The sequence below is a fragment of the Triturus cristatus genome, chromosome 1_2, assembly GCF_964204655.1.
Source record: "Triturus cristatus chromosome 1_2, aTriCri1.1, whole genome shotgun sequence".
Lineage (NCBI taxonomy): Eukaryota > Metazoa > Chordata > Amphibia > Caudata > Salamandridae > Triturus > Triturus cristatus.
In genome coordinates, this window is record NC_140580.1 from 716152818 (window position 1) to 716165574 (window position 12757).

General features: G+C 41.2%; 1 pseudogene; it reads right to left on the minus strand.

Annotated features, from left to right (window-relative positions):
• Positions 1-6718: 6718 nt before the first annotated feature.
• On the minus strand, positions 6719-7781 carry LOC146867886 (BTB/POZ domain-containing protein KCTD5 pseudogene; annotated as a pseudogene).
• Positions 7782-12757: the final 4976 nt, after the last annotated feature.

Consider the following 12757-nt stretch of genomic DNA (forward strand, 5'->3'; position numbering starts at 1 on the left):
AAACGTAAGCAGAGTAGATAACAATGCACGCATGAATAAATTTAGCAAACTAAAAATATAAAACAAATATATAAATACGTGATACATACATTAAACTCACTACATTTATAAACCAAATATATAAAAAAGGGCTACATACATTACACTTACCTTACATTAGCTGCGCACTGCCCTGCTGTACCGCCTAGAAGTAGACAATAATAAAACATTCCAACTACCCAAAAACACGTCATTGTAATGAATTAAAAAAAAGACTTGTACCTGTGTGTCCACGTGTTGCAACTCGGTCGCTTCCTGGCGGTACTTCGGAACAGTCCTAAAAAAAAGAACACACACAAGTTAGGGACCAAAAAAGCATATTCGCAACATTGATAACAACACAATTACGACGTAAAGACCAATAAGAATACAAAAAGAAACGTAAGCATGCATGAATAAACTAAAAATATAAACCAAATATATAAAAACGTGATACATACATTAAACTGACTACATTTAAAAAACAAATATATAAAAACGTCCTACATACATTGTACTTACCTTACATTGGCTGCGCCCCGCCCGGCTGTACCGCCAAGAAGTAAAAACAAAAGGAAACACTCCAAATAACCCAACACACGTCATTGTAATTAATTTAAAAAAAAGAACTTGTACCTGTGTGTCCACGTGTTGCGAATCGGTCGCTTCCTGGCAGTCCTTCGGAACAGTCCTAAAAAAAAGAACACACACAAGTTAGGGACCACAAAACATTGCAATTACAAACGTAAAGAGCAGACAACAGAATAGTACACATTAATATTTTAACCAAAAACTCAAAGTTTAAACAAACTATATGAAAATATCAAACATACATTAGGCTTACCTTAGAGTGGCTGCGTCCCACACGGCCGCCCCGCGAATTATGGAACTTCCGAGAGAATACCAATGCCAGCAGATTCGACATGACATACGTAAATAAGCAACGACAACAAGCATATTCACAACATTTAAAACAACACAATAAACGTAAAGACCAATACGAATACAAATAGAAACGCAAGTGGAGTATATAAAAATGCACGCATGAATATATCTTGCAAACTAAAAATATAAAACAAATATACACAAACGTGATACATACATTAAACTCACTACATTTATAAACCAAATATATAAAAACGTGATACATACATTACACTTACCTTACATTGGCTGCGCACTGCCCTGCTGCAATGCCTAGAAGTTAACAAAAAGAAAACACTCCAAATAACCCAAAACACGTCATTGTAATTAATAAAAAAAAAAAGTAGTACCTGTGTGTCCACGTGTTGCAACTCGGTCGCTTCCTGGCGGTACTTCAAAACAGTCCTAAAAAAAAGAACACACACAAGTTAGGGACCAAAAAACATTGCAATTACAAACGCAAACGGAAGACAACAGAAAAGTACACATTAATATTTTAACCAAAAACTCAAAGTTTAAACAAACTATATAAAAACATCTAACATACAGTAGGCTTACCTTAGAGTGGCTGCACCCCGCCCCGCCGTCCCGCGAATTATGGAACTTTCCAGAGGATGCAAATTGCAGCAGATTCGACATGACATACGTAAATAAGCAACGACAACAAACATATTTGCAACATTGATAACAACACAATTACGACGTAAAGACCAATAAGAATACAAAAAGAAATGTAAGCACGCATGAATAAATTTTGCAAACTAAAAATATAAACCAAATATATAAAAACGTGATACATACATTAAACTGACTACATTTAAAAAACAAATATATAAAAACGTCCTACATACATTATACTTACCTTACATTGGCTGCGCCCCGCCCGGCTGTACCGCCTAGAAGTAAAAAAAAAAGAAAACACTCCAAATAACCCAACACACGTCATTGTAATTAATAAAAAAAAATAGAACTTGTACCTGTGTGTCCACGTGTTGCGAATCGGTCGCTTCCTGGCAGTCCTTCAGAACAGTCCTAAAAAAAAGAACACACACAAGTTAGGGACCAAAAAACATTGGAATAACAAACGTAAAGAGCAGACAACAGAAAAGTAAACATTAATATTTTAACCAAAAACTCAAAGTTTAAACAAACTATATGAAAACATCAAACATTCATTAGGCTTACCTTAGAGTGGCTGCGTCCCGCACGGCCGCCCCGTGAATTATGGAACTTCCCAGAGGATACCAATGCCAGCAGATTCAACATGACATACGTAAATAAGCAACGACAACAAGCATATTCACAACATTTAAAACAACACAATAAATGTAAAGATCAATACGAATACAAATAGAAACGCAAGTAGAGTATATAAAAATGCACGCATGAATATATCTTGCAAACTAAAAATATAAAACAAATATATACAAACGTGATACATACATTAAACTCACTACATTTATAAAACAAATATATAAAAACATGATACATACATTACACTTACCTTACATTGGCTGCGCACCGCCCTGCTGCACCGCCTAAAAGCAAACAAAAAGAAAACACTCCAAATAACCCAAAACACGTCATTGTAATTAATAAAAAAAGAACTTGTACCTGTGTGTCCACGTGTTGCAACTCGATCGCTTCCTGGCGGTCCTTCGGCACAGTCCTAAAGAAAAAGAAAACACACAAGTTACTTATACTTATATATAAGAAAGAAAAACATTAGCGAAAAGAAACAAAACCAACTTAGCTAACCTTACAGATTCTACCATGTCTGCATACATACCGGCGACAGCAGTCAGTCGTCGCCGCTCGGTCCTTTCGACGGTCGCCTGTAATAGAAAGAAAAAAAGACAAAAACATTAGCAAAAAAAAAAAACTAAGCCAACATCGCTTACCTTAAAGATGATGGCAGGGCTGCATACATACCGGCGACAGCAGTCAGTCGTCGCCGCTCGGTCCTTCCGACGGTCCGCCTGTAAAAGAAAGAAAAGACAAAAACATTAGCAAAAACAAACTAAGCCAACATCGCTTACCTTACAGATGCTGGCAGGGCTGCATACATACCGGCGAAAGCAGTCAGTAGTTGCCGCTCGGTCCTTTTGACGGTCCACCTGTAAAAGAAAGAAAAAGATAAAAACATTAGCAGAAACAAACAAAGCCAACATCGCTTACCTTAAAGATGCCGGCAGGGCTGCATACATACCGGCGACAGCAGTCAGTTGTGCCGCTCGGTCCTTCCGACGGTCTGCTTGTAAAAGAAAGAAAAAGACAAAAACATTAGCAAAAACAAACTAAGCCAACATCGCTTACCTTTACACATGCTAGCAGGGCTGCATACATACCGGCGACAGCAGTCAGTCGTCGCCGCACGGTCCTTTCGACGGTCCGCCTGGAAAAGAAAGAAAAAGACAAAAACATTAGCAAAAACAAACTAAGCCAACAGCGCTTACCTTACAGATGCTGGCAGGGCTGCATACATACCGGCGACAGCAGTCAGTCGTCGTCGCTCGGTCCTTTCGACGGTCCATCTGTAAAAGAAAGAAAAAGACAAAAACATTAGCAGAAACAAACTAAGCCAACATCGCTTACCTTACAGATGCTGGCAGGGCTGCATGCATACTGGCGACAGCAGTCAGTCGTCGCCGCTCGGTCCTTCCGACGGTCCGCCTGTAAAAGAAAGAAAAAGACAAAAACATTAGCAAAAACAAAGTAATCCAACATCGTTTACCTTACAGATTCTGGCAGGGCTGCATACATACCGGCGACAGCAGTCAGTCGTCGCCGCTCGGTCCTTCCGACGGTCCGCCTGTAAAAGAAAGAAAAAGACAAAAACATTAGCAGAAACAAACAAAGCCAACATCGCTTACCTTACAGATGCTGGCAGGGCTGCATACATACCGGCGAAAGTAGTCAGTCGTCGCCGCTTGGTCCTTCCGACGGTCCGCCTGTAAAAGAAAGAAAAAGACAAAAACATTAGCAGAAACAAACAAAGCCAACATCGCTTACCTTACAGATGCTGGCAGGGCTGCATACATACCAGCGAAAGCAGTCAGTCGTCGCCGCTCGGTCCTTCCGACGGTCCACCTGTAAAAGAAAGAAAAAGACAAAAACATTAGCAGAAACAAACTAAGCCAACATCGCTTACCTTACAGATGCTGGCAGGGCTGCATGCATACTGGCGACAGCAGTCAATCGTCGCCGCTCGGTCCTTCCGAAGGTCCGCCTGTAAAAGAAAGAAAAAGACAAAAACATTAGCAAAAACAAAGTAAGCCAACATCGCTTACCTTACAGATTCTGGCAGGGCTGCATACATACCGGCGAAAGCAGTCAGTCGTCGCCGCTCGGTCCTTTCGATGGTCCGCCTGTAAAAGAAAGAAAAAGACAAAAACATTAGCAGAAACAAACAAAGCCAACATCGCTTACCTTACAGATGCTGGCAGAGCTGCATACATACCGGCGACAGCAGTCAGTCGTCGCTGCTCGGTCCTTTCGACGGTCCGCCTATAAAAGAAAGAAAAAGACAGCAAAAACATTAGCAGAAACAAACAAAGCCAACATCGCTTACCTCACAGATGCTGGCAGGGCTGCATACATACCGGCGACAGCAGTCAGTCGTCGCCGCTCGGTCCTTTCGACGGTCCACCTGTAAAAGAAAAAAAAAGACAAAAACATTAGCAGAAACAAACACAGCCACCATCGCTTACTTTACAGATGCTGGCAGGGCCGCATACATACCGGCGAAAGCAGTCAGTCGTCGCCGCTCGGTCCTTTCGACGGTCCGCCTGTAAAAGAAAGAAAAAGACAAAAATATTAGCAGAAACAAACAAAGCCAACATCGCTTACCTTACAGATGCTGGCAGGGCTGCATACATACCGGCGACAGCAGCCAGTCATCGCCGCTCGGTCCTTCCGACGGTCTGCCTGTAAAAAAAAGAAAAAGACAAAAACATTAGCAGAAACAAACAAAGCCAACATCACTTACCTTACAGATGCGGTCAGGACTGCATACATACCGGCGAAAGCAGTCAGTCGTCGCCGCTCGGTCCTTTCGACGGTTCGCCTGTAAAAGAATGAAAAAGACAAAAACATTAGCAGAAACAAACAAAGCCAACATCGCTTACCTTACAGATGCTGGCAGGGCTGCATAAATACCGTCGACAGCAGTCAGTCGTCGCCGCTTGGTCCTTTCGACGGTCCACCTGTAAAAGAAAGAAAAAGACAAAAACATTAGCAGAAACAAACAAAAGCCAACATCGCTTACCTTACAGATGCGGTCAGGACTGCATACATACCGGCGAAAGCAGTCAGTCGTCGCCACTCGGTCCTTTCGACGGTTCGCCTGTAAAAGAATGAAAAAGACAAAAACATTAGCAGAAACAAACAAAGCCAACATCGCTTACCTTACAGATGCTGGCAGGGCTGCATACATACCGGCGAAAGCAGTCAGTCGTCGCTGCTCGGTCCTTCCGACACAGGATGCGGTCCGCCTAGAACGAAAACAAAAAGAAAATATTACGAAAAGAAACAAAGACAACATCGCTTACCTTCAATATCCGAAAAGCACACAGTCGAAAACAGGATTACGTCCGCCTGCAAACAAACAACAAAACAAAGTGAAACAGAACATCCCCCCAAAAAATTCCTTGGCCCTATAAAAAAAGAAAAACATGCCCAGTAAGATAAGAAATCGTTTACCACAAACGTAAAGCAAACGAGCCAGTCCAACTGGGACGGCTCTAAAAGCGGAAAGGGTACGTCACTAGACGCTCTTTTCCAATGGCTGGCTACCCTTTAGCATAAACGGTTTCGCCAGCCAATGGAAACGAGGGGTGGGGCTTAAAGCCCACTAGCTAAATCTACCCTAAAATATTAAATCTCGCCAGTGAGACTGCGGATGTCTGCGCAGCCTACACTAGCCGAGACCTAAAAAGGTGGCCCACATTTGAGGATTGTGCCTTTTCACAAAACACTGTGTTGTGATGATGCTAAAAGCTGCCTGAGCCTGGCTGTTCCATCTCCATGGCAGCGTCTCGTATGAGACAGTTGACCAGGAGAACGGACAGACCAGCAGCTGGGGTTGGTGGCTCTTGACTTGAAGACAATAAAGACACTGAGGGCCCGATTCACAGAACTAGCTTAAGACAAAATCCTAAACTTACTGCTTTTGGTATTCACAGAAGTTAGGATTTTGTCTTAAGTTTGTCTTAAGTTTGTCTTAAGTCTGTCTTAAGTTTGTCTTAAGTCTGTCTTAAGTCTGTCTTAAGTTTGTCTTAAGTTTGTCTTAAGTTTGTCTTAAGTCTGTCTTAAGTTTGTCTTAAGTCTGTCTTAAGTCTGTCTTAAGTTTGTCTTAAGACAAACTTAAGACAAAATCCTAACTTCTGTGAATACCAAAAGTAGGAAGTTTAGGATTTTGTCTTAAGTTAGTTCTGTGAATCGGGCCCAGTAACTTACCTGAGTGTGTCTCATCATAACACTGGCGACGAGCTGAGCTTGCGGGGGACAAGCTTGCCACCAACTCTCAGTCACAAATTTTCCATTCCAGTAGCGGTTGTAGCAGGATAAGATGCTTAAGAATCTGCACTCGGATACATGCATTATCAAATGGGTGTGGCCTATGACCGCACTTCATATGTAGTACCAAGTCTGCAATCCATATAAAAAGCATATTAAACAGACGAATATTGGGCGGCGAAGAGGCAGCACAAGGTCTACAATACATCTCAAAGAAAACCATAGTACTTGATCATTAACTCCTGTCAGCAAATGTAGTTCTTAAATATGCCCCAACAGCACAGTGCAACCATGCACTGTACCAAAAACTCCTCAATGCATTTATTTCATTTGGTGATCTCAGGTATTTTCTAATTGGGTACATTCCGGCTACACTAGCTTTCAAGAAAAGTTCCAACCAAGTTCCATAGAAAGTTGCCTAGAGTCATTTTCTGTAGTCAAGGCGTTCAACGTGGCAATTGCATCTTGTCATAGTTTACATGAAATAAAATAGTAAAAACTTTGCAGCATTCAATACTGAGTCTTCACATCCTTGAACCTCTTTCTTGCAATATCTTTGCCTTTTCACTCGGTTCACTAGTTGTGCAATAGGGTGTATTATGTAATTCCTTTGAGACAACACACAAAAACTCTGCCTGGTCTTCATTTCCATAGTTGTAGGAGGAGCCAATACTGACAAGCTCACTGCTACATTTCTGGAAACTCGTCTCCACCCCTTTCACTTCCCTTGACACAATCAGCAGAAACTCTGACTGGTGGTCTCGCCCGTAGCCATAGGGGGAACCTATACTAACAAGCTGCTCGAACTTCCAGCCATCAGACATTGTTGACACCATTTGGGTGAGTTCCTCTTCTTGACATTGTAGCACTCTGTACACATGTTTGACAGGCATCTGTGACGGTTTGCAATCTCTCTCTCTTATCCGGTATTTCACCAATTTTATTAATGATGTGATATTATAAAATTCAACTTCTTCCAGCACCCCTTCTTCCGCTAGATCTTTGTTAATGACTAGCTTTCCATGTCTCAAATAGTTCAACACCGGTCCAAAGTAGGTTGCATCTCTGTCAATCAAAGAGTCACCAGTTTCGTCCTTGTCCGAGTCTAGGTCGGGGTCGGCCTGGCACAGGCAGTACAGGAAGGACTTGGTATCCCTGCACAGTGTCTGTCGGGTGGTGAGGAAGTAGGTGCCACCAACGTTGAGGCGCACCCACTTGGAGACGCTGCCGGGGAGCATCCCCTTGTCCCTCGGTGGAGGGCCAGCGCAGCGCCGGCACACTGACGCCACCGGTCCGTTCATCTCGCAGCTCTTCTCCGCCATTGCCCCAGCCACCCTCCTTTTTCCAGCCTGCCTGGCTGCCATTTCTATGAACCAGCCTCCTTCATTTCTCTGTGAGAAAGGTGAACCTCTCTTACCATGGAAGAGGTGGAAATTGCTGTTTGATTCCTACTTAGTAGCCATTGGGGGTGAAAAGTTTTCGGCACATAGAAGGCAAGCCATTCTCCTTCACAACCTTGGAATAGAGTAGCGCAACATTTATGAGAGTATTGACGTGATTCCTGTGGGTAAAGGTGATGGCGAACCCTCTGACATTTTCGAGATGTCCATAAAAATGTTGGAAATGTATTTTGGATCACGCATCAATGTGGTTTTGGAAAGGCACACATTATTTATGAGAGTCCATGAACCCAATGAGAAAGTTAGGAACTACATAGCTTCTCTAAAGACACTTGCACGCACTTGTTAATTTGGTGACCTCACTAACTCGCTGATACGTGATCAGCTGGTCAGGTGCACCAACAGACCTAGAGTGCAGGAGAAACTCTTATCCAGACATCCTTCTCTCAAAGAAGCTCTAGCCATCGTAGAGGGAATGGAAAACACTTCTGGCTGGGTCAAAGAGATGAAAGCCCATAAAGCTATACCCGATGACATTCAAACCCCCAGTAGCATTCATGAACTGGTGCAGAGGGAGACGCCTCAAGAAGTTGTACGTGGAACCAAGGCCAAACTTTCCACAGATTTTTCCAAGATGAAATTGATGGAGCAGGTAAAGCAAATTTTTGTATACCTCCTCTATTTTGCATGAAAATGCTAATTATATAACCTACTTATATTATAATTTGACTAACGGTGTGCTGTGGTAAACTTATCAACCTTTTGCAAAATTCGTAAACACCAATTACACGTGGGACTTATTGCTATTTGCATGGCAAAATAACTCTAATAACTAAAATATGTATGCATATTAATAATAGTACATGTGGTAATAGGATATCGCATGATTTATGTTGCTTTTGTTATGTTTGCGTTCCCATTTTGGAACGTAAAGGTGAGTATTATTGCTTTAAATGTCGCTACAAGCTAGGAAGATACTAATACATAAAGGGATTAGTGAGGGTCTAACATTAGAATCTTCATTTCTTTGTATTAATTATTCTTTTGTGTTTGTTTTGCTTAAGTTGACATTTGGGCCTACCTAAAAATGGCGTCCGAAATGGAGTTCAGAAGTAGCCACTGTCTCGTGAGCGCGATGCCTACTGCGCAGACTTGGATGGCTCCGTAGACCTCCAAGTAACCCCAAGGCACAGTGTTCCTGGTCAAGGATAGGAACTTGGTGGACTGCCAAACTACAGTCAGTAAAAACTGGTCTAAATGAACAATTGGGACATACAAGCAAATCTACTACAATGTTGCATAAGGGCAACACAGACAGAGGAAATGAACCAGCAAAATCCATGTGAACCTGGTAAAACGTAAAATCGGACGTTCCCGACCAGCCAATCACCTTCTTTCTTGGCCTAAGAATGTTTCATGTTATCCCGAAATGTATTATAAAAGGGCAGTATAATAGGGAGGAGTCAGGTAATGTAGGAGGGAATGGAGATCGATTGATGCAGTTGCTGCCTTCTTACTTGAAGACCGCGAACCCCTATTGACCCCACAGGCGATGACAGATGCTTGCACGATTTCTGGTACTTTGGAGATCTTTGGGACTGAAACGTGCTGAGCAAAGAACTTTCGCACTTTGAGCTTTGGCCTGCTTTATTTGGACAATTAACGGCTAAATTCGGTCATTGCAGAGCCAAATGAATTAGACAATAATCCAGATAGCAAGAATAGGTAAATATATTGTCATGCAATTTATATTAATTGATCAAAAATTCTAAACTTTTGATTGAGCAAAAATGCTAATATTAATTGCAAACAATATTTAGATAAACAAATATTTGATTAACAGAAATTACGAGTTTATGGTTTTTCAATGAAGAGAGTAAATGATTTTGAGTCTTAAATGTGTTTTAGCTGGTTCTAAATCACCATCAACCAATCCAACTAATTGGTCATTCGACCAAGTGGTGGAGTGCCTTGATGTTTAGGATTAGGAATCTATATGTGGTGAATGCTAATGTATATTCTGTAAAATAACTTTTCTATCCTATAAGTAAAAAGGTACCCCCCACATGTCCAGCGCTTACTTATTCATCCCTCCTGTGTGCAGACTCGTAAATGGAGACGTGTGAGTGTTGGTGTTATGGGCCCCACCAATGACTGCATGTGTGAATGAGCTAGTGTGACGTCGGGTCTGCGACGCAGGGAGGATAGTTGTATATATTTGCCCTTTTTCCCCAGTCTCGCGCTGGATCAGTTTTTCTGGTAGCAGAATGATGGTTTTATTGCATTGGTTTGGTGATTATTGCTTATGAATTTGATTATTGCTTATTGATTTCCGATTTTTGAATATTGATTATTGATTGCGGATGTTTGGATGAGTATTGATTTATGTACTAACATTCCATGTTGAGTAGCGTTGCGTTCTATGTTGTTTTGAAAGACTTCTGGGATGTAGGAAGTCGGATGCCCTGTGGCAAGTGAAGTCACATGGTGAATTGTTTGTTGCCCTGTAGGTACACGGGGAAAACGTGTGACGATTGAAGTTGCACGACGCATTGTCTGGGTTCGATTTGGTAACATCGCCGTGTGTTACCGTTAGGGACATTTCTGTATGAAAGAGGTGTATGGGAAGCGAAGGCCACCTGTGAAATTTTGGTCTTAAGTAACAGGAGTCCACGTGAACTCTGATTACGCTTATCACTGGAAAGATAACAGGGGTTCCCTAAGCTTGTAAGAAGGGTAAAGTAGATGGAAGTGCTACTATTTCATTAACGAGTGTAATAATTCTGTAGTAGGGCAGAGGTAAGCGCTGCTCTCGGGAAAGACAGGATTCTGTGTAAATGAACTACATTTTCCGTATGAAAGTGTGTAAATGAAATAGCATTTGACTCAATTGTGAAACTCTGGTTTTATTTCTCAGGAGCAGAGCGTCTCCAACAGGTGTCTTATTTCCAGAGAAACGGTTAGTTAATGCTTGCTAGAAGGGTAAGGTAGAGGGAAGTGCTACTTTTTCGGCAAGTGTAATGATTCCGTAGTAGGGCAGAGGTAAGCGCTGCTCTCGGGAAGAACGGAATTCTTGTGAAAAAGGTCAAAACTATCTCTTTTGCTAGCAAAACAGATAATGGTGGCGTTTTTATGTTGTTACTAATAGAATTTGAGTAAAGGTGAATGTAAGAAATTTTGCCGATAAATTTTGTAAAGGAGGGGTCAGCAGAAGCAGGAGTAGCGAGAAAAACTGACGTCAGAAAAGACCGCGCTGGGATTGGTCAGTCAGTAAGGAACATAGATGCTCCTGATTGGTGCGTTAGTGTACGCCGCGCTGGGATTGGAGAATTACCTGATTGGTGCGTTGGTGTGAGTCGAACTACAATTGGATAAAACAACAGAATAGTCATAGGAGAAATCTAGCGATACTGAAAAGAGAAAATGATATATTACGATCCACCAGAAAAGGAGAAAAAGTCCTGGTTCGGAAAGATCAAGAGTTTATTTAAAAAGGACAAACCGATTGTGACTAGAGAGGGACAGTTGCTTCCTCCACCGAAATCACCTGCATCCTTTATGGTTGCGAAATATGGCTATCATACATGTATTTGGTTAGATAATTGGGCAAAGTATACAAAAGATGATGGAGTTTTAGCATTTCCGGAACATGGTTCATTCAATTTAGCGGTATTGAGGAATTTAACAGAGAGAATGATGAAATTAGAACCAAGACCTAGACCTACTCAAATTTAAAGCATTGACAGAATGGGAAGATGAGATGTATGACAGAGAACGACAGCGGAGTGGCGGAAGGTACAAGTATATGTTTGGTAGACCGTGTGGACAAGAGAATCATGATGACAGAATGAGAAGATGGCGAAGTGCAAATATGACTGATGGTATGTTACCCATGAGAAGTGCTGAAGAGACTAGTAGTAGAAAATGTACAGAGAAGAGAAATAATACAGGATCAGAGGGTTATAAGTATGGTGTGCATGAGTCGGAGGATGATTTCCTTGAGGACATGTTTTATAAAATCCACACCTGTATCAACCAAATTCCACATTGTTGACACCAAGTGCCCCAGTAAAAGAATCACCACAAAATATAAAGTTTGAATCAATACCACATGAGGTAGGAAGAAATAATCCCTTTAGAGAAACAGAAAATACACAACCTGGTAAATTGGCAAATGAAAATTCAGCTGAATTAGCAAGAACTACTAGAGTTAACTGAAAAGATGAGGGAATTGACTAAAAACATGGAAGCTGTAACTGTTCCTGTAACAGTAGGACCTGTAATGCCAATTTTTGATAAACAAAAGGATAGTGAGAATTGTCTGACGATTCTTTATAACAGTAATAAACAAACCGAAACGCAAAGAAGAGGTTCAAGAGAAAATCCATGGGGACAAGCGGTAGGAATGTCTGAACAATGTACTCCTAAAAATTTGACAGTAAATCAGAGTCTAGCGAATAGAGCAATAATGACGACAGAATCAGTACCAGGGTCATTAAAAGTTTAGAACAAACACGAAATGAAATGATTCCTGTAGATCCTACTTCTGATGAATTAAGTGAATGGTTAAGGAGTTTACAGCAAAAAGATGCTGAACCTCGACCTTTAGATGTGTCCAAATTAAAAATAGTTTTAGAAGAATTAATAGTAGGGACTATTCCCACAGAAAAGTTAAAAGCCTATCAGGATGAAGAATTAATGTTTCTATGCAAAAGTATAACATGGAGAGCAAGAAATGTACATGAAAGATTAGAAGAAGTAGCAAGTGAAATGGGTATTGACTTTGAAAAGGTAAAGTCATTACAAAAACCATACAGAGTAGACTTTTCTGAAAAAGACATTGAAAATTTGAATACTGCAGGACGAATAACTCAGATTAAAGACTTAATTATTTTACT